This window comes from Orycteropus afer, unplaced genomic scaffold (assembly GCF_000298275.1).
Source record: "Orycteropus afer afer isolate SDZICR_OR568_19922 unplaced genomic scaffold, OryAfe1.0 scaffold00023, whole genome shotgun sequence".
In the NCBI taxonomy this organism is placed as follows: Eukaryota; Metazoa; Chordata; class Mammalia; order Tubulidentata; family Orycteropodidae; genus Orycteropus; species Orycteropus afer.
In genome coordinates, this window is record NW_006921610.1 from 17,401,893 (window position 1) to 17,424,958 (window position 23,066).

At 39.2% G+C, this 23,066-nt stretch overlaps 1 protein-coding gene across 1 annotated transcript in view; it reads left to right on the plus strand.

Annotated features, from left to right (window-relative positions):
- Window positions 1-23,066, plus strand: part of GTDC1 (glycosyltransferase like domain containing 1) — a 382,022-nt gene that overhangs the window by 222,772 nt on the left and 136,184 nt on the right. The window lies entirely within an intron of this gene.

The window sequence follows — 23,066 nt, forward strand, 5'->3', positions numbered from 1 at the left end:
AAAAAAAAAAAAAACATGGTTATTGTTACGGCAGCTGAGGAGAAAATTGTTAAATAATAAAACGTGAATGAGGGAGGGAGGGAGGGAGGGAAGGAGGGAGGGAATCGAGGGAGTGAGTGAGTGAGTAAGTGAAGATTTGTGTCATTATTTTACCAAGCCTAAGAATATCTGTTGTGATCTCAAGTTCTGGTTCCCTGTCTCATTGCAAATATCCAACTAAAATCTGATTTTAACCTAAAATTGGCAATAGATGATTTCACACAGTGGCTTTCAAAGTGTTTTGACTATAGCCTACAGTGGGAAATACATTTAACATTGTGATCCAGTGCACACATCCATATACATCTGAGATAAAAGTTACATGAAACAATACTGTGGGCTATTCCATTTAATAGGAGCTCTAGTGGCATAGTGCCTAAAGCACTTGACTACTAACCAGAAGGCTGGCAGTTCAAAACCACCAGCCACTCCTCGGAAGGAAGGTTGGGCAATCTACTTCCGTAGTGAGACTGTCTCAGAAACCCAAGGAGGGCTATGAGTCGGGTCCGACTTGACAGCAGTGAGTTTGGTTTTAGTTTGGTTTATTCCCTTTAATATTTTCTTTTCTCTTTTATAGTATCTATTTCATTTCTTTTTAAAATGCTGGTCATGACCCACTAAATTGATTTCATGACCCATTAATTGGTTAGGAAAACACTGACCTAGCACACACTTGATCATTTTCTTCTTCTTTGTGAGCTAGAGTTTGGACATGAATATGTATGTGTGGTTTCAGTGCATGACCAGATCACCTCCCATACTCTCATGCCCAAGTTTATTCCTTTAAGATAATTGAAAGAGCACAGGCTTTACAGACAGAGAATCACAAACGATTCCTGTTGGTGACTCACTAGGTGTGTGACATCGATGAGTTATTTAACCATTCTGTGTCTCAATTTCCTTATTTTAAAAACTTAAGAGAATTATATCTACCCTCAGTATTAAAAAAAAAAAAAAAAAAAGTGCAGTGCTTAACATGAAACAGTTATATAGTAAGCACTCATTTACATGATAGTGATTATTAGTCATCTTGTCACCAAGTCTTTTTGTTCCTCCCTTCAAAATATTTCTTCCACCCATTCTTGTTTGTGTTTTCTTGACACCTGTAGTATTGCCATACTTTTCTTTGCTGCCTTTATAATTTTCCCACCAGTCCAGCTTTTCCTGTATAGCAAAACCAGATTAAATTTCCATAAACATCATTATATTTCATCACTTTATAACCCTCATTTTATCCTGTTATTATTTTCCAATTTCCATGTTAATTCCTATGACTCTAGCCTCTTTATAACTTGCCATTTCAGATTCCTTTTTAAATGACCTCAACATGGCATTTATTCCTTCAGCAAACTCATTTAGTGAGGGACTACTATGTAGTCAAGGAGCTCTGGTGGTGTAGTGGATAAAGCATTTGGCTGCTAACCAGGTCAGTGGTTCAAACCCACCAGCTGCTCCACAGATGGAAGATGGGGCAATCTACGTATGTAAAGATTTACAGCCTCAGAAACCCAATTGGGGATCGCTGTGAGTTGGAATCGACTGGATGGCAGTGAGTTTTTTTGGTATTGTGTAATCAACACTATTCAGGTTCTGGAGATTCATCAATGAGCAATGCAATCCTGCCTGCCTTTTTGGAGCAGCAGGGAGCACAGGCAACAAACAACTACATATGTACCTATATAATGTGTAGCTATATAACTTTAAGGAACTCTGGTGGTATAATGGTTAAAGCATTTGGCTGCTAACCAAGAAGATTGATGGTTCAAACCCACCATCCACTCTGCTGAAGAAGGATGAGGCAGTCTGCTTCCATAAAGATTAACAGCCTTGGAAAGCCAGTGGGGGTTACTATGAGTTGGAATCAACTTGATAGCAGTGAGTATACAACTCGAGGTAATTATATAAGGACTGTGAAGAAAGTAAAGCTTAAAGTGTAAGGGGAATAGGAGTCCCTGGGTGGTGTAAAACTTTAGTGCGCAACTACTAGCCAAAAGGTTAGCATTCAGACCTGGTGCTCAGTGTTGCCTCAGAAGACACCTTGGTAATCTGCTTCCAAGGGGTCGCAGCCTTGAAAACCCTGTGGAGCAGTTCTGCTCTGCACAATGGGGTCCTCATGATTTGGTATCTGCATAACAAGTGACATCAGTAACAATCGGAGAGAATAAAGTTTTAACCTATTTTGTCTATTTAATTCTCCTTCAGCCAAACTAATTTAATAGCATTTGTAGCCATTTCCCTTCACTAGACTGCCCTTCCACATTTTCTTTACCCTTAGGGTCCTTTCCATCCTTCACAGCTCTGCTCACATCCTCCCTGCTATCCAAACTCGGGGCCACTTCAGCTCACAGTCATCTCTACCTTCTCAGGTAGTATTTGCTGTCTCTACTAATTTATTCTGCTTTGTTTTATCTGCCCTCTTTTTATGTGTATTTATAATCTCGCCAGCTGGTTTATGGGGAAAGTAGCAGGTTCTGTTTTGCCATTCTTAGGGTCTTGTGTCGCTTGTAAATGGTGAAGATCAGGAAAATGCAGAGTTGTATATGCGTGTATATAAAGTGTATGTGCGTGTATATATATATATATATATATACACACACACACACACACACACACATATATAATAAGAGATTGTGTGTGTGTCTGTCTGTAGTAATTAATACTAAACATCTGATGTTATTGAGGGTGTAAGGAAATGGTTGTTTTTGTATCCATTGTTTAGGAATATCTACTGATACAGCTATACGGCAGTTTCTGTAAGAGTTTATAATAACAATTTGTCATCTTTCCTAAAAATTCCTCAAGAAATGCTACCAAAATATCAGATTATTTTAATATCTCACATTATCCACAATATACTTATTTTACTTAAATCTAGTTTAGCATGTACAAGGATGATCATAATCTTCTGCAGTATTTTTTGAAATTCTTTTAAAAAGAACTTACATGTTTATCCGTATAGTTTGTGGTATATTCATCCAGTGGAACATTATGCAGTTGTTAAAAAGAATGAAGTCCATTGTTGCTGACTCAGAAAGATATCCATGATACATTGGTATGTGAAAATAGCAAAGCTGCAGAACTATATGTACTTTGAAACAATGAAAACAAAATAAACTTTATATGTGTTTCTGTGAGTGTGCATGTACATGTGTATTTGCAGGTCACTGAACTTCTGAAAGGATACATATACATCAAAGAGCTCTGGTAGCATAGTGCCTAAGGCACTTGACTGCTAACCAGAAGGCTGGCGGTTCAAACCCACCAGCCACTCCTCGGAAGGAAGGTTGGGCAATCCTACTTCCGTAGTAATACTGCCTCAGAAACCCAAGGAGGGGTCGCTATGAGTCGGGACTGACTCGACAGCAAGTAACAACAACAACAACACATATATATCATACTTGTACACAGTGGCTACCTGTAGAAGTCTTGGTGCCATAGACTGTCACTTTTTGTGTCACATATTTTCATTTTATTTTAATTTGTTCCCATAAGAAAGTATTATGTTGGTATTATGTTGGTAATAAAAAAAATTATCATAATTAATGTATGTATGTGTTTGTGCTCACTAAAAGGAAAATAAACCAGCTTCACCAACACACCTTACAACTGATGTAAAATAAAGTTTATGTCAGCTTTGGGAAAGATTTCTGTAAAAGTTAGGTAAACTGTTAAGCCTCATTTAAAATAAGAGTAAGTGAAATACATTCTTAAAAAATCAATTGTACTTTTAAGCTCAGATTCCAAATTGTATGCTTTTTAAAATAACAATCACCATTATTGCTACTGTGTATTCATTGAATCATAAAGGCGTTTCCTCTGATATTCTAATGATGTCTACACCATGCCCACCAATTGGACGCTGTGGTAGTTCAGTTTGTGTGTCAGCTTGGCTGGGCCTGGTTGAGTGGCTGGGCAGCTGGTGGTAGTTATTCCCCATGATGAAACTGGCAGTCAACTCCATGGTGGAATCTACCATAAGCAGCTGAGTAGCTGCTTTGGGTATGTGGTCTGCTTCCCGTATATAAGCGGAAGCCTTTGAGAATGGTCTCTAGCTTATGACATGCTTAGACCCTTAGTTTAGCCATGTTGTTCAGCAGCCTGCCATGCTCTGCCAACTTTGGGACTTAAAATGGACTTAAGTTAATAGCCTGCCGTGTGGTGTGGTAACATTGGGACTGTGCCTTTTTACTTGGCAACCTTGGGGCTTCTCAGCCTCAGCAGCCAGCAGCTGTCTGAGTGAAGAAACACCTCTAGCTCCAGTGGTACGGAAGGTGGAGCTGGACCCCAAGGTTGAGGGGCTTTCACCCAGCCCCTAGAGCCTTGAACACTTTGAACTCCAAACTATAAGAGAGTAAACTCCTGTTTGGTAAGGCCATCCCATTTGTGGTATATTTCTTGTCAGAGTGGCACTAGGTAACCAGAACAGATGCCCAGCCAATATTTCAGCCATCCATTAGTAGGAAGTCATTACCTGCTAAGGCAGCTGATTTATTTTTGAATAGCTCTGATTATTACCAATAGACTGCTGACATTATATAGGAGTCTGTTTTAAATAGGAACTCCATATTCACCCTTGGAGCCAAAATCTCTCTTATACCTTCCTATGTTGTTCCTACTGATACCTTTTGGGGACATGTAGAATACTTTACTCTGGAAAACCTTTCTAAACTTTCAAGGTACCTGTCAGATTTTAACTATTTACCTTAGTCTCTACATATAGTTGTTTTAATGAAAGATCTCTTAGCCATCCTGTTTTGTTTTTAGGACCAAAATATAACAATGAAAGAAAGGCCAAACCTTTAAATTATTAATCGGTTAATCTTTAGTGGAATTTAATTCTACATCTGGATATTCATAATTATTTGATAATGAAATAGATGGATCTATGGCTGTATGTAAATATTCTAGATTGCAGGCTTCCAGAGGTCCAAATATGGTTTTATAAATCTATTTCTTCCTTCTCACCTGTACTCACATTACCCACAATAATATACTTAATCTTACATGTCCCTACACATAGTAGGCAAAGAGCTCTGGTGGTACAGTGGTTAAATGCTTGACTATTAAACAGTGCTTCCACAATGTTGTTGTTGTTGTTATTTGCTGTCGAGTCAGCCCTGACTCATAGCGACCCCTCCTTGGGTTTCCGAGGCAGTATCACTACGGAAGTAGGATTGCCCAACCTTCCTTCCGAGGAGTGGCTGGTGGGTTTGAACCGCCAGCCTTCTGGTTAGCAGTCAAGTGCCTTAGGCACTATGCTACCAGAGCTCCCCAAATAGAAAAGACCTGGCAATCTGCTCCTGTAAAGATTAAAAAAAAAAAAAAAAAACTCACTGCCCTCCAGTCAGATTCGACTCATAGTGACCCCTCCTTGGGTTTCGGAGGTGGTATTACTATGGAAGTAGATTATCCAGTCTGCCTTCTGAGGAGCAGCTGGTGGGTTTGAACCGCCAGCCTTCTGGTTAGCAGTCAGATGCCTTAGACACTATGCCACCAGAGGTCCCCGTAAAGATTTCAGCCTAGAAAACCATATGGGGGCAGTTGCGCTTAGTCACATACGGTCTCTATGAGTCAGAATTGACCAGACGGCATACAACAGCAACAACACAGGATAGACACATACTAAGTCTTTATTAAATAGAGTCATTGACTTAGGGAGCTCTGGTGGCATAGTGCCTAAGACATTTGACTGCAAACCAGAAGGCTGGAGGTTCAAACCCACCAGCCACTTCTTGGAAGAAAGATGGGGCAATCTACTTCCGTAGAGATAACACCTTGAGAGCCAAAGATGGGGTCGCTGTGAGCCGAATTGACTCAATGGCAGAGAGTTTGGTTTTTTGGTTTTGTATTGACTACTTATATAGAATTAACATGTATAGTAGATTTCTGTTGATATCCTAAATATAGTATTTGGCTCAGTTCAAATCTAAGGAATATTGGTCTCTTAATATTTTACCAGTAGACTGCTGACATTTTATGGGATTCTGTTTTAAATGGAAACTGCACAATAGTTCTTTGGCCTATCAAAGGAGAGCTAATTTTTGAGTATACTTATTAAGAAATGGATAATGTGGGAGGTATGTGGACCCTCGATTCTATAACTGGTATCCGTTGACCTAGCTTGGATGGCTTGGGATGAGCCAGAACCCAACTAAATAAAGAGAAAGATGTTGACTCTGTGAGCTGTTGTAAATTACTACAATTTGATGGCTTGCTATGGACTGCACATTGCTTGTAGATGCAAATGCTCAAAATTCCAACCAGAACAAAGGGTTCTTCAAACTAAAGGATGTGCTTATCTCCTCAGAGTACTGGTTTGACAGGGACAACCTATTTAAACATTGGCTATGGCTATCTAAAATGGAGGTAGATAAAGGCATGAAGTGGCTGGCTTATATACTTCTGTGAATATCCTTACACTTGAAATGAGGGAGACAATGGAGGAGCCCCACTGAATAGATTCCTCTTTTCCTTGTGGGTCTAGGGAAGAGAGGATAGGGGAGATGCTTACAGGATTGCATGATTCAGTTGTGAGTATTAATAGTTAACAGGGTTATTTGTGATTATAAAAACTAATTGTAAAAGCCTTCAATATAGAAGAGTGGACTAAGGGGGAAGCTCTGGTGGTGTAGTGCCTAAGGCATTTGACTACTAACCAGAAGGCTGGCGACTCAAACCCACCAGCCACTCCTCGGAAGGAAGATTGGACAATCTACTTCTGTATCAATTTACCTCCTTGGAAACCCAAAGAGGGGTCACTAAGAATCAGAATTGACTCGATAGCAGTGAGTGTGGGTTTGGTTTTGGTAAGGGGGAAGCACTGCTGAACTGGAGTACAGTGGCCAAACCACAAGTCCCTTAAAAGTTTTGTTATACTGATATGTCATGACACTCAGAACAAGGGAATATTCTTCAGTCAGTTAAATTTTATCTGAAGCCAGAGAGAGTGAAACTGAGACAACTTTTGAAGAACCTGAGCAGATCAGAAAGGAGCTCTGATGGTGCAGTGGTTAAGACATTTGGCTGCTAACTAAAAGGTCGATGGTTTGAACCCACCAGCCACTCCATAGGAGTAAGATGAAGTAGAGTGCTTCTGTAAAGATTTGCAGCCTTGAAAACTCTGTGGGGGTTACTATGAGTCAGAATTGACTCAGTGACAGTGAGTTTGGTTTGTTTGAAGCAGATCAGATGGATACTTGCAGCAGACCTGAATGGCTGGTACCTGAGTAACCTCATCATGCAAATAAGGTCTGTGGACCCTGAGTACCCTGGGCTACTGAATGGCTAGTTGTTGATAACTGTTTTGGATGGGTAAAATGATTGAAAGAAGGAAAGTTACTTTTTCAGGTATGAAAGGGCCAATGGCTAGAAGAGCCAATGGTGGCCTGCAGTGCAATGAATTACTTAATATGGCCCTTCTAGCCATAGTCTTTGTAACTCCCACCAAGTGACTGGTGAGGCGAAGCAGATGAAGTCTTTGTGGCCCAAAGGGATTGGATAGCTTGTTAATAATGTAAATAAGGTACATGACACGCTGTGGGGGTGGGATCATGCAAATAAGGTGAATGGAATCCTAACGAGGGGATTGGTCAGTTTTGCTATCCCACTAGGCTTGAAAGAGCAGAGAGAGGACCTCAAGATAAATTGGGGAAGAAGAGCTGAGAGTAGATTGTTTTGTTTGGACCTGAGGTCCCTGTGCTGGGAGCCTAGACCCAGGGGACGTAGCTGTAATACCAGAATGAAGTGCCTCAAGGCATTTGTGAGCATAGCCAAGCTTGCCAACTCAATGAGCAAGAATGCTGAGTACCTTCAGACCAAGGCTTACTATCAGAGTGAGGTCTCTTTGGCAGTTGTTCCCCTGCCATCAAGTTCATTCTGACTCATAGCATTTCCAAGGTGGTAAATCTTTATGGAAGTAGATTTCCCAGTCTTTCTTCCATGGAGCAGCTGATAGGTTTGAACCACCAACCTTCTGGTTAGCAAGCAAATGCCTTAGGCACTATGCCACCAGAGCTGCTTTAGGCATTTAATGTTGTTGTTGTTGTTATGTGCCGTCGAGTCGGCCCCGACTCATAGCGACCCCTCCTTGGGTTTCCGAGGCAGTATCACTATGGAAGTAGGATTGCCCAACCTTCCTTCTGAGGAGTGGCTGGTGGGTTTGAACCTCCAGCCTTCTGATTAGCAGTCAAGTGCTTTAGCCACTATGCTACCAGGCATTTAATAGGAAAGCTAAAAGAGCTTTGTAACACTTGCCCATGCAGAGCAGAGGCCAGACTTGCCCAAGAGGCCCCGGGGAGCGAGGGGCAGAGGGTTGACGAGCAGAGAGAGGCCTGCCTGCAGCATGGCTGACAGAGGCCGTATACTAATTGAAGAACTGCATCCTGAACCTGAATTGTAACATGTTACTTCCCCAATAAATCTCATAATTGTGCATATGGTCTGTGAGTTCTGTGTGGCCATTGCAATAAATTACTGAACGCAGCCTCGAAGTAGAGAGTGCCCTGGGAATAACAAATGGTGTCAGAATTGGTAAAAAGTTTGAAGAGTGGAGGCATGTTTGACCTCTGCTTCATAGGAATCAGCCTTGGGCTGTTGATCTTGATTCTCCTTGTGTCTTGTGAAGTTACAAGAGACCAGATGCCACCCCACACCACTTTTATATATAGACAATTTCTGTTCATTTCAGAGAGTTTCTACTGAATGTCTTATGTATTAAATAACAGTGTGTTAAGTTCAGGTCTCACTCACTTAAAGGTAATGTTCTATTAGTGGATACTACTCATTATTTTATTTTTCTCTCTAATAGTTTAATTATTTACTTATCTTTTTGTGGCAATTGCATTTTGCTTGTAATAGTGAAAACTGCAATAAGTATATTGCTTTCAAGAATAATTTCACCACATCATGTATCAGTAACTTCATTTTTTTGTTCTATTTTTAAGCTGCTTTTGCCACAATATTGACAAGCATCTGATTGTGTGGCTTCATTCTAATTATACACATAGGCTACTTCACATGGAGCTGGATATTTCTAAGAGACTAAACAAAACGTGTAATGCTGTGAACAAGGAAAACAGCAGCATGTTTGCTACTGTAAATTGACTGTTGTCATAAACAATAATTATCAACAGAGTGTTGGTATCATGATACTGTCTTGGGCCTTATCATTCAAACTATTTCTCTTTGTATCTTACTCTGATTTTTTAGGGAGGGGAACCCAAAACTGTCAATCTAATCATTATATTCTGCCTACATTACCAAGCAAAACATATTTACTGCTAGATCTACACTGTTTTTACAAGTTTATTAAAAACATGTGTTGCCCAGTGCCAGGAATAGCTACAGCAAATGCTAACACCAGTAGGCAAACTGTCTCTTCACTTTCTTCTAAAGATTTAGCTACCCCATCACTTTAACTCTGAGTTATAAAGTGGATGATCCCGTGTGAAAATGGATATCTCAGATAAAGCCTCTGTGGGTGTGGGTGTGGGTATGGGTGTGGAGAGAGAGACTACGGGACGAGAAATGTGACTGGCAGGAGGAGTGGACATGGGGAAGCAGGACAGTGGCACTCCTTTGTATCACTGATCTGGGATTTCAGGCTAACACTCAATGAAAATGACTTTTGACAATTTGGGTTTTTTAAAAGGATGTGACATTTCCTGTGATACACTTAAAAAAGCTGTATTTTTTTCCTTTTAGAAACGTAATACATTTCTTTGTAATTTCAATTATAATTTATTGGTTTAATCATTTGTTGATTGATGCTCCATGTAGTCACTTTAGACACACAGATGCTTTTTCTGCCTGTTTTCCACTGCACAGTAAGAGCTCGACAAATATGTGTTAAATTAATAATACTTGAAAGAAGAGGAAGGACAGAACAAAGACTCATTTTCTGCATTTGATACAATCATCATGTAATCATCATGAGCAACTCCATCCTACATTGTTCTTTCTCTTCTCTGAATTCCTGTAAAACCAAAACAACAGGCCAATTGTTGTTGAGTAGATTCTAACTCATGGTGACCCCATGTGTTAAGAGTACAACTGCTCCATAGGGTTTTCTTGGCTGTAATTTTTATGGAAGCAGATGCCAGAATTTTCTTCAAAAGCACAGCTGGATGTTTCGAACTACTTACCTTTAGGATAGCATCCAAGTATAAACCATGTGTACCACCAAAGACCTTCTGAGTTCTGTCGTCCTTGTATATTGAGCACTTAGTTCACCATTTGATTATATGATGTGTTCTGTTACTCTCCAGTTATTTGAGGTATGTCCATCTAGCTCTGCATTAGTTTGTTAGCTCTCTAGGGCCTCTGTAACACTTCTTTTCAGCAACTAATCTGGTGGGCATCTACTGGACACTTAGTACATACTTGTCTTCTGTGTTAAAATAGATTTCAAACCTAAAATTATAAGTTGCATTCTATAATCTGGTACAAGAAATCAGCTTATTTCATTCTTCAAAGACTTAGTGAATTTCCTAAGAATTAATCAAATGGCATATACTGATTTAGTAATTTCCTTAATAGTGTACAACTGCTTTTTGTTGCTGAGTGATAGGTTGATTTTCCATCCCTGATGCCATATCCAGTTAAGTTCAACAAAGTGGAATATGTTTCCAAAAAAGAAAAGCAAATATCAAATTTCTTATAATTGTCTTTTTCTAACAACAATAATAATACAACTCTGGAAGGATGCTACCATAAAAATGTTATTAAATAACAACGGATACCCACTTGCACATGTTGCTGTCAGGTTAATTTGCAAAGCTTGTTAAACTGGTCTGACTGCTTCTTTTCCCATCTGAACATAAATATATATATACATACATATAGACCTACTCCTCCCTTAATCAACTATCTCATTATCCAACATTTCGCATTTATGACAACAGTAAAAAAATCTGTCTGACTGTTTTGCTCATTCACAGTGCACATCTGGCAGTAACAAACACCGAAGTCCTTTGTAGCAACCCTGATCAATGGACCCCATGTGCACCTAAAAGAAATCGTATATTGAGTAGTATTTCACTGCCTGAGAGGGAAGCGAGGACATGGTCTCTCAGAGTTGCCGGGGTACCAGGCAGAATGAGGCGGGCTGGAGTGAGGCTGAGAGATGGGATGCTGCTCGGCAGGTCCTGGGTACCCACAGGGGCTGAGGCCGGGGCACAGGCAGCCAGCATCCTGAAAGGCAGCCAGGGAGGAAGTGGGATCCTAAGGTCTGGCCCTAGCTCCCTGCCCCAAGGGGCAGCATGGACAGGCCAAGCCATAGTCAAAAGGAGCTATGAGACAAGGCTCTCGGTGCCTGTGATCCACAGGACCCCACATCAGCTGACTGCTACCTGTGTAGTCCCTTATGCTTCCTTGATACCCCCTCCTGGGTGAGCACAGGTCAAGTTGGGGCAGGCTACCTGGGGGGGCAGGGTAAGGTCAGCCAGTAAGTGTGAGGTTAGCATGTAAATGACCAGTGGCAGCTGCAGTTTAAAGTCAAGAGCAAAAAGGGTAGGCCTGGCTGTCACAGGCTTGGAGGAGGCTCTTGATATTATACATTCTTATAGGGGCATAGGGGAGCAGGACTGCTTAGCTAGAGGTGGGGAATGATTGTAGGCATCCAATGGTAAGTGTGCACCCATTTGTAGAACTGAAGCCCTCCTGCCCCCAGATAGGAAACCCCTACCCCCAACAAAGCTACCAAGGGCATTTTGGCATCATTGAGACGATGAGCTGGGGCCACCCATTCTGAAAATATGGTGAGCATAGGAGAGGAAAGGGACCCCAGAGATGGAAAGGGGGCAGCACTTGGGCCAACCTAGCTCTGGAACACTGGGTGGCCCTCTCCTGCAGGTGGCAGTGGGGGCTGAGCTCTCCTGATAGCAGTGTGAGGTGGCTGTGGCTGATAATCTCATTAGAGGCCTGAGAGGACATTCACAGTACAGGTGAGAGGATGAGGTGATGTGACCATCCTCTGTATTCACATAACACTGATTTTCATGTATGACCTGGTCTTTGGAACCTGATGATGTTGATAAGTGAGGAGTGGGGATATATGTGTATGTGTGTGTGTGTGTGTGCGCACACATATATATACACACATATACGTGTATATGCCAAAAGAATCTTGACATGCCTTGTCATTAAAATCATCTAAGTTACCCAAGGACTAAAATTTTCAATTAAGCATTAATTTTTTTCTCTTGATATCTTATTACTTTTATACAGTGCTTTGAATAGAAGAGTAAAGTGCCTGATAATCTTTCTACAAAGAAAAGTAGTTTGGACAAATAGTTGGGTGGCTTCAGGAATAGAAAACAAAAATCTTCATATTACTGTGTAGGGAGACCGAAGCCACATTAGCATTCAAGAAGAGCTACGGCAATATATGTAAGCAAAGGGATTCCAGGTGATCCAACACTGCACAGATCATTTTTTAAATATGTCATCCTTTCTTCATTAGTACATGTAATCTTCATATTAAAATATGCATCAAATACTTGACAAGAAAAAACAAAACTAAGCTGGAGATTTGTATGAATTCACAAAGTGTCACGGAGAATGTAAAAAGATGATAATGATACCAGTTGTCACTTTATAGTTAGGAAACTACTCACTGTGGAATAGAAACTAATTGATATTTTTTAAACTCTTCAAATCATGTAAATTTTATCATAAAGCAGAGAAATTCATAGGACTCTAAAATCCTTGCATGATATTTCATCATGAATCTCAGAAAAGTGAACTCAACATTGACTTAACTATCATGATGGCTCATAGCTTAGCATAAGAAAGACTTTATCTATAGATTTCATGAGTGCTCTGTTTGCTTTCATTCTGAATACACTCTCCAGACTGCCTTCAAATTAAGCTTTCTGGATGTACCTTTGTCCCATGTCCTTCATATCAACCCTGGTTTTGAACACCTCTTTTTCCAAATGATTTTGACTTTTGATTTATAACCCTGAAAGAAGTTACTTCTATGATAAAACTTACTTCCTGTCTTAAAATAATCCCCTTTAGCCTTTTTATGTGAACTTACTAAGTGGTTCATACTACCACCAAATTTGGTGATTTCAAAATTGTAGAATCAACATTAACAGCATATTGTATCTGGTGAGAAAATGTGTCTCACATTTGGCCCTCTCCTAATTTCTTGCTGGAGCTTGCATATTAAAAGCCCTTGTTATCTTACTTTTGGTACAGTGTCACTGTCTCCTGTGTTGGCTCTGTTACTAGCCTCAACCTCTTTCCTCTTCCTCCACATTCAATCACTTTATGTACTGTGGCCAAATTAACCTTTCTAAAATGTCACCCAATATAGTATCGTTGCATTAAAATCATCAGTTCCTCCTACCTATAAATAAAAGCCACATTCCTTAGCCTGTCACTTAAAGCCTTATAGGCTCTCTGCCTGCTCATCTCTCACTTTCCCCCACTATGAACTTTAGTCAAGTGGATATGTTCATCATTCTCCAATATGGTCCAAATTTCTTTACCTTTATGCTTTGTTCCTATTATCGTATCTTTTAGTTGATACACTGTGAAATTGTGGAAATAACATGAACTTTAGACGGGAAAGATCTAGATTCAAATTCTGAAGCTAAAGTTTTGTCCTAGACAAGTTATTTAATCTCTCTGAGCCTCAGTTTCCTCACTGATAAATGGGGTATCTTATACTGTATTCTCTAGAGAAGCAAAACTAGTGAAATGGGGCGGAGAGAGGTTTTTCTCAAGGAAATGGCTTACATAGTTGTAGAGGCTGGCAAGTCCCAAGTCCTTAGGTCAAATGTCCTGATTCAGCTGCAGGGGCTAACAAACCCAAGATGGGCAGGCAGTATAGCTAGCTGCTTTAGAGTATGATGAGTTCAAGATCAGCAGGTAAAATGACAGATTGTCGTCTCACTGACTGTGAAGGCAACAGCCCCAAGATCGACAAGCAATACAGCAGGCCACTGGTTCAAGTCCAGGAACTGAAGATGATGATGATGACCTACATGCCGGATCTTGATCCTGCAGAAAGAGGGTTTTCCCAGGACGTCCATATGTATATATTGGAAGCAGGATATACCATTGAGGAAATTCTCTTTCACCTGACTAACTGCTCATAGCACATCTCTTCTTGAAGGTGATTACATTATATCAGATCTCATTGTGGGGGATGACTACATCACAACTGCTAAACCTCTTAGAATCAAGGTCTAGGCAAGTTGCCACACAACCTTTACTGTCAGGTGGCGTGACATTTGCTGAAGATTAAATGAGAGTAATTTGATTTCATAAGCACACACATTTCTGTTAGTAGAAGCTCCATTAAATTTCTGTAATTCTTGAAACACCCTTTTCTCTCCCCAGTACTTACTAAGACCATACTATACTTTCTTGAAGTCCAAATTCAGTTTCACCCTCCTCCATGAGAAACTGCTTTTCCCAAATCCTGAGCTAGAACTTCTTTAGAATTTCTCCAGCATTAGTGGATTACGCTACTCTTTAGCATTCAGCATGGGTTACTTTATTTATTTATTTTAACTATTGTCTACCCTGGGGAGAAGTCATGAAGGCAGGGATGGTGTACATACATACCTCACTGTACCCCCAGAAACTAGTAGAAGTATACTACAAGTGTTAGAAATTTAATAAACATGTGTTCTTGCTAATGTAGTGATAATGATGATGTCACCAGAAAATCTCAAGTCAGCCACCACATATTTCCACAAAGCCAGCTTTGTTTCATCTAAGAATTTTGAGCACTCTTGAAGCCAAAGGCTATACACTAATACACCTGGATCAGTTAATTTGCCATTGCCCATTATAATCGTTTGGTGCCTGGACTCTCTAGTAGGTGGATATTTTTGAGATCTGCCCGGCGTATGGTGCAGTTTTGAATATGAAATCTTTATGAATTATTTTACATTGTTAGATTTTGTTCCCCTTGGAAAAGAGTCAGAACTGCAACTTTCATTTATTTTCTGGCTTGGAAAAGGAAATGCATGATTTCTGATGAATTGTGTGCTATTTTCAGAGAATTTCTCCACTGACACATCTTTTGAGCAGAAAGGATTTATTCCCAAAGTTCTTACTCATGAGTTTTCAATAGACTTCAGATGTGGAGAAGGACTGCCCTCCTCAAATACGATTAGCAACTGTATTTGATTCACTTTCATCCTTTTCATGAAATTGAGATGGTCAACTGAGCCAACTTAAATATATATATATATATATATATATATGTATATATGTATATATATATATTGCATTTTACTCTAATAATATTAGATTGCACTGTAAACTTATACTTGCATGTTGTAGGGAAAAATCATCTTAGATATTTTTTTTTTCCTTTTTAAGCACAGTGATAATTAAAATATAGTAGAAAATAATATTGACAACAAAAATGTAGTCTATTGCAAAGTCAAGTAGCTATCTGGAAGAGATTTTCAGCTTTGGATTATGATAGTGCTAATGGTGAAATCTGCATACCTTTTCTTTGATATTCTGTCTGGGCTCATGTGAAGTAATGGGATTAAATACAAAGTGGACACCTTTCTTTTGATGTAAGTAACCAAAAAAAGCAGGGAAGAAAGTCTGTCTCCTGCTACACTTGAACAAATACCGCTGCTCTAACAAAACAGCTATGAAGCTGGGACTCTATTCACAGATTTGACAGGTAGGGTACACTAAAAGGATTTCATAACCATCATTCTTTTTTTCTGAAGCGATATAATTGCAGATATTTCTGTACAAATGTATCTTTATACCATCTACAAACATCAAAGCAAGTTCAATTCATTTAAACCAGTCTCTCAAGTGAATTGCTTCTCTAACTGATAACAAAGTACATGGCTTAGGACTGTTGGCCATTCAGCTAGAAAGTAATGAAGAAATAACCAGCATAAGGCTTTTTGTCTTGCCAACAAATTTAGGCTACTTTTTTTAAAGCACCTATTTATTATGTATTTTCTAATGAAAATTTCCCCATTTCTGCTTGACGGAACCTACTTCAAAAAGTAATCAATATGGAAACTAACTACCCCAAAATGTGGTTATTTCAAAAATGAATGAATGCTTAAAAAAAAAAAAAGAATGAATGTTATTTTCAAATATTCCCCATTACAGAGGGGAAAATGAAACAGATACTTTACCCGCCAGGTAACATAAATAGATTTAGCTTGGGTTGACTGTACCTGAAAGCTGTTAATCCAAGTTACCCTTTTTAAGACCTTTATGAAAGTCTTTGGTTTTAAATAGATTTATTAGTGGAAAGATGGTTTTTTTCTACAAATGAGCAGGCCACAAAAAAACACAACAAAAATAGGTGGTAAGCTAAAGTTATCTTTTCATTATTTAAAATGATCTAAGGAGATGTGATCATGAATCTGTGAGACAAGACTGAAATTGAACTCTTCATATTCTTTTTAAGCCCAGTTTCTTTTCCTGCTCTTTCCTCTTTTCTGCTTTTGTTGTTAGTTCATTTATGTTCTGATTTGTTTTTTCCTATAAATGATACTATTTCTTATTCATCCATGATCAAGCTCTCTTAATTGGTGAGTGAAATAGTGTTTTAAGTAATGCATCACCCCTCAGGGCCTTCTACAGTCTCTGTATATTTCACTTTATTCTTACCAATTTCTACCTTATCCTTTCTTCAAGCTGGATTGATGTCCCTTTTCTGTACTTTGTCTAATGTTGTTACCAGTGCCTGAATTCAGCTCAGCCCTTTGTTTCTTTCTCCCTCCATTTGGCAGGCCTCTCTGTCCTGACGTGTATCATACTTTGAAAGTTTCCCTGAAAAAGCCCCACAACCAAAAGTCATCTCCTCTCAGAACTCCCGTAGGGAATTACCTATCTGTAGTGTTCTTGCCGTCTTGACAAAAGCTACACTCCACAGCAGGGCATGTGGGCTCTTCTTGACTTAGCACCTGGTTGCTTCTCTTCCTGGACCTTCTCTTCTCTCCCTGCCCCATCCTCCCCTATACCTCAGTAATCAGTGACATCCAGCCATACTGAACCAAGTTCCTCAAACAGGTCCCCTCTCTTTCTTACCTCCCCTGTTCTTTCATCTGCCTGGAATACACCCTCACCCTACACCCCTTCCAACCTTGACCCACTCTCACTTATCCTGCAGAGCTCTTCTGGGAATTCGCCTCTTAGCTGTCTCATGTTCCTCTCCTATGTGTTCCCATCATGGTCTGGGCCCATTTTGCTTCCTCACACCCCACTTTTGTTCATCGCCGCAGCACAGAACAATGCCAGCAATAAGATTTGCATAATACTAAAAATGGATGTGGTGCTTAGAGTATGTTTTGTATTATGTTTAGTTACAACTATTTTCCATTAGGTCACAAGTTTCCTAACAAGAAGGGAAGTACTTTATAACATGATCATCAGAGTGCATTGGGTGTTATTAGTATGTGGCAGGTATTTACTGAGTATCTTCCTTTTGAATTAAATTATTCATTCATATGAGTGGTCCTCTCCTGACTGTGTCCTCACAAAACTACACTTATTTCAGTGTTATTGATATTCCTTAAAATGTTGTTGGGAAATGCACTTTTGAATTGCCGTCAGGGGAGCTCTGGTGGTGTAGTGCCTAAGGTGTTTAACTGCTAAATAGAAGGCTGGCGGTTCAAACCCACCAGCCACTCCTTGGAAGGAAGATTAGACAATCTACTTCTGTAGTGATACCACCTCGGAAACCCAAAGAGGGGTCGCTATGAGTCGAATCCAACTCAACAGCAGTGCGTTTTTTTTTTTTTTTTGGTCAGGGATAGTTTAGGAACCACCAAAGAAAAATCAGCCCTATTACTTACTGTGACCTAAGATGTTATTATTCTGCTTAGTCATCACAGCCCCTTTTGAACTGTAATGTCTGGTTGTACATCAAAATAAAATGCCTCAATTGAAAACATTAGCAATTATCAGTATATTTAGTATATGAGACTGTGACATTCTCAAGGACAGTGACAGTGTCTAGCACATTATCTTCCCAAAAGATGTGAGTAAATGAATGAATTAAATATGTACAAACTGAAGCAAATCCAAAAAAGTACTGCAAATAGTTTTATTATCAATATAATTGGTGTATCTTTTAGAAGAGAGAAGTATTTTCAGCATATTTCTTTTAGTAAAATGAAAAGTAGTGACAATAAATCCACCTCACTGCCTCATAGTATTGCTCTGTATTTTCAGGCCAGGGAAGGAGCTTTGAATCACTGACAGGTGTGTCAGTCTTTGGGCTTGAGGTCTTTCCATCATTTGATAACTGAGTCCTTTCTTTGAAAGTCTCCTTTTTCTGCCTCCTTCCCATGGGATTGTAGACTTTCACCTACTTAAGCTTCTTTCCTCATACACTCATTTTGTTCCATCCCTCTTCCTTTCTGTTTCTTTTGTCTCATTCTATTTATTGAATTTTCTGACACCCTACTGCAAGATTCTCTTACCTCTTTGGCCATGAACTTTTAGGATTTTAGTAACATATATACCTCACTAACAGTTCCTTTTAGTGTAGACAGAAGAGAAGAGTGTTCTTAAAAAACAAACTTTGAATCCTAGACTTCCAAGTAGGGCAAATGGAGAAAAATCATTTAAAATATTTTTTTTCTTCTTTTAGAATATGACATAGGTCTGGTGAAATAAATTAACAATATCAAGAACAAGTTAACTCAAGCAGAAACAGTGATAATAAAACAATACTGAGGGTGTGGTTTCTTTAAAGCAGTACTGTGAGGTTTTGTTGTATTCTAAGAGTGGTACAGATGTGACTTTCTGCTCTCACACTCATGTGCGTGCATCCTTGCACACACAAGCATACAGAAATTAAAACAATACAGAGCTTTTTCTGCTTTGAACTTTAAAAATAATTTAAAAGTATTCAAAAAGTCGACTCTTACTGCTTTCTTTCGTGGAATATTTAAAGAGGGAAAAAAAAGCCCATGAGAGCAAAGGGGACATATTACTTGCATAACCTTTTGCTATTAGAAATTGATCCTGTGTGTCCTTTATTTTTATCACTCTAGCAGAGTGGCACATATTTCTTAAAGCAGGCTAGATTCTCATCAAGTCTGCCATAGCTTTTCCAAATTGCACAAGTAGCTTCAATGATATGTCATCGAGGGTTTTCCAACGTACTGATTTTGAAGTCTTCAAGCCACTGGGTCACTTTTAAAAAGAAACTGTCAATGAAAGAAGTTTAAGAAAGTCGAGAGCAGTGCTGCTCAGTGTGTTGGAGATGGATAGTACCATTCACACTGCTGCCGCTGTGCGTTTCTGGTGCCTGTAAATCTCCATTTCAAAAGAGGAATGTGGCTCAGGCAGAAGCTAGGAAAAGACTGTGGTGATGTGGGATGATAGCAAAGAGATGGCATTACTGCCAGGGACCAGAGGTAAATGGCATATTTGATTTGTGCATATTTTCTTAGAAAATGTTTTTTTTCTCTTCCATTATTGAGCAAAATGAAGTAGTTAAAAGAGAGTACAGTGAGCCATGTTTGTTTACATCGGAGGAAAACTTAAGTTTGTTCTTACCCTTTCAGGGAGGTAACAGAATGATTATAGCAGAAAACTCTATCCCAGAAGGGTGGAGACCTGGTTCTAACCCCAACCTCAACAGAGTCAGAGCTCACTCATCAAATTGGTGAGTTAAATTTTGTGGGGTAATGTTCCATACAATAGATTCCAGGCATATAGTCCCAGGAAATGCTCTATTTAAAAAAAAGGTAGAGGGTAACAGTGCATGCTTTATTTATTTATAAATATTTACAAATATTTATTTGTAAATATTCACAAAGCATGTTTGCACACTCAACTCTTTAAGAAGTCCTATAGTAAATAAATCTAACTTTATTAAAGACCAAAACCATCCCACTGCCATCAAGTCAATTCCAACTCATAGCAACCCTACAGGACAGAGTAAAACTGTCCCTCAGGGTTTCCAAGGCCGTCAATCTTTACAGAAGCAGACTGCCTGGTCTTTCTCCTGTGGAGCAGATGGTGGGTTTGAACTGTTGACCTTTTGGTTAGCTATCAATACCTTAACCACTGTGCCACTAGAGCTCCTTGCATTTAATACAGTATTTCTGAAACTCATTTAACTACAGTTTTTTATTTTTTATATAACACTTACTGAAATTTTGTGGAGCTAATATTTTCAAGTATTAAAACATAGATTAGGAAAAGGTGTTTTTTAAGACCTTTGGCTCCACACCTGAAAAATGAGGTGGTTGTTATCAGCTGCCATTGAGTTGGCCTCTGAATAAATTGGCCGCTGAATCATGGCAACCCTGCACGCAATGGGATCAAACCATTGTGACACATACGGTTTTCATTCACTGATTTTCTGAAATAGGTTGCCAGGCCTTTCCTAGTCTGGAAGCTCCACTGAAGCCTGGTCAGCATTACAATAGCACACAAGCCCCCACTGACAGATGAGTGGTGGCTGTGCTTGAGGCGTCTTGACTGGAAATCAAGCCCAGGTCTCCCACATGGAAAGCGAGAACTCTGCTACTGAATCACCACTGCCCCCTGGTAAATGAGGTGAGACTAAGCAGTTTCTCTAGTGCCTATCAGGTCTCAAATTCTGTGGTTGTATAAAATCTCAACGGCATCATCACCAGTGTCTTGAAATTTTCATAAATGCCAAGGAGAATGATGATTTTTGCAACTGACAGTAGGTTAAAACAAAGGGCCTGTGTTTGCTATCACATAAGCTGCCTCTCCCTCCATCTTGTGTTCCTTCATACTCCTTTAGAAAATAATTTAAAATTCACACGCCATCCTTTAATTTTCACGTTGGTATCAAAGATAGAGAGCGGGTTAAATTTCCCTTACAGCATCGGTTTAAAATAGTGGATACGGTAAGTCCATAGGAAGAAACTTTTTTTCTGAGTCTTTATGATTGTTGTTATTATTCTTTTTGCTTCTTATTATCATTTATATTCTTCTCCCACCACTACCACCACACACCACTGTAAGTTCCTCAGAAAGCAGGGACAATATTCTCTTAATTATTTTGAATGTTTTATTGCTCCCAATATTGGGTATACCATAGTTGATTCTACTATTGTGCCTTATCTCATGTGTTTGAATGTTGTACAGGTATAGAGAGTTTGATTGTTTTCAAACGTGATGAAGCAGAACCTTTTCAGAACTAACATTGAGATAGGAGACTAATACCTACTTACAGAGTAACATGCTGTCTTTCTCCCTGTGACAGGATCTGCCAGTATGTCCCTGTCACAGTAGCTACAGGGAATAACTCTTTATATTCTTTATTTACCCCACGCAAAATATTTGGAGGATATTTTATAACCTTTAACATCTAATAATTTATTTCTTTCCCTCCCTATCTCTCTTCTTCTCCCCCATCTCTCAAATATATATGTAAATACTCAGATTCTGTGCAATAAGTCTCAAAAAATGTGCTTACCTAATGAAAAAACTCAAATCATGGGATAATCTTCCTAGGTTATTGATTTTATATGGATGCTCACAATCATAATGATTTTGAATAAATATTATTTAAGGAGAAACATTTCATGAACTCTTTCCATGTGCCTGGCATAGCTACTTTAATTCAGTTCACAAAAGTATAGGCATTATTACTAGCACTCTTTCGGTGAAGAAACTGAGGCTGAGAGAATGATATTTTGACCAGGGTCACACAGTAAGTAGCAGAGCTGAGATGTGAACCAAATGCTTCTAATTTACGTCCACAACCTTTCTGAAATAGAAGTAGTAGAATAATTTTTTTCTTTTTTTTTTTTTTTTTGTAAAGTCATTTATCTATTGAAGTGTTACAAAAAGATTTAAAATGAGAATTGAGTGATGAATTGTTATGGGGAGTTTTAGATCATTCTATCAAGTTGTCAGAATTCCAGAACCTTTTATCATGTTTGTCTAAAAAGATCTGATAAAAAAGTATAAAATATTTTTCTTATGCATTGATGAGTGTTATATTACATGTTGAGGTAATTATCTGTCTTTGTGGAATATAGAACATAAATTTAAGGATCACTTTTCAAGGGTTAAAACAGAACAGAGAGGTCCTAGGTTTTGTTTTGTTTTTGTCTCTGCCCCATGGCCTCAAGATCTCTTGCTGGTTTGTGGGGCACTTGTGGTTCCCTGCTTAAGGTACTCACCTGCTCTCTGTTCTAGAGATGAGCTGGCATTGAGTGAGGGGGACCCTGTCGCACAGAGTATATTGATCCTCTTTATGTTCCAGTCAGCACAGAAGGACAGCTCATTTGGAGTAAACAGTGTATATATATCATTAATTTTAAAAAATAATTTTTTTTGGTATTTTATTTTATTTTTTATTATGCTTTAGGTGCAAGTTTACAGAGCAGACTTTATTTTACATTCAACATTTTGTGTATATTTGGTTTCACTCCCCAGTTATCCTCCCCAACCCTAACCCATTCTCCTCCCCTCCCTGCCCAGTAAACCACACCCCATGCTCCTCATAGTTATGCACTCCTGTGCATCCTGCATTTCCTCCGTGCAAATGTTGCCCCTCTGATGCCCCGTGGTCAGTTGCTCCAAAGGATGCATCTCCATAGAGTATGTGGGTGCATCACCCTCGGTTGAATGGTCTGCGTGTACATCTTATTTACTATTAGACTAAGAGCCAGCCCCTGGGATTGAGTTTTATTCCAGGCCCAAAGTATATCCCAGGTCCATAGTATTAGGGGTCCCACCAGAGCCCATCTGACCAGTAATCCTGGTCATTATTGTGTTTTTGGATTTTGTTCCACATTTTTCTTCCCACTCTATCCAGTATCTCCAGTTTTGATCCTTTTCTGAAAAAATAATTTTTTGAGGTTGCATTCAAATAGCATACAGTTAACCATTTTAAAGTGAACAATACAGTGACATTTAGTACAGTCACAATGTTGTGCAACCGCCACCTGTGTATATAGTTCCAAACATTTCCATCACTCCAAAGTAAAACCCTGTACCCTTTAAAGTTTCTCCCCATTCCCACCTCCCTCTGCTCCCTGGCAGCCACTAATCTGCATTCTATCTCTGTGGAT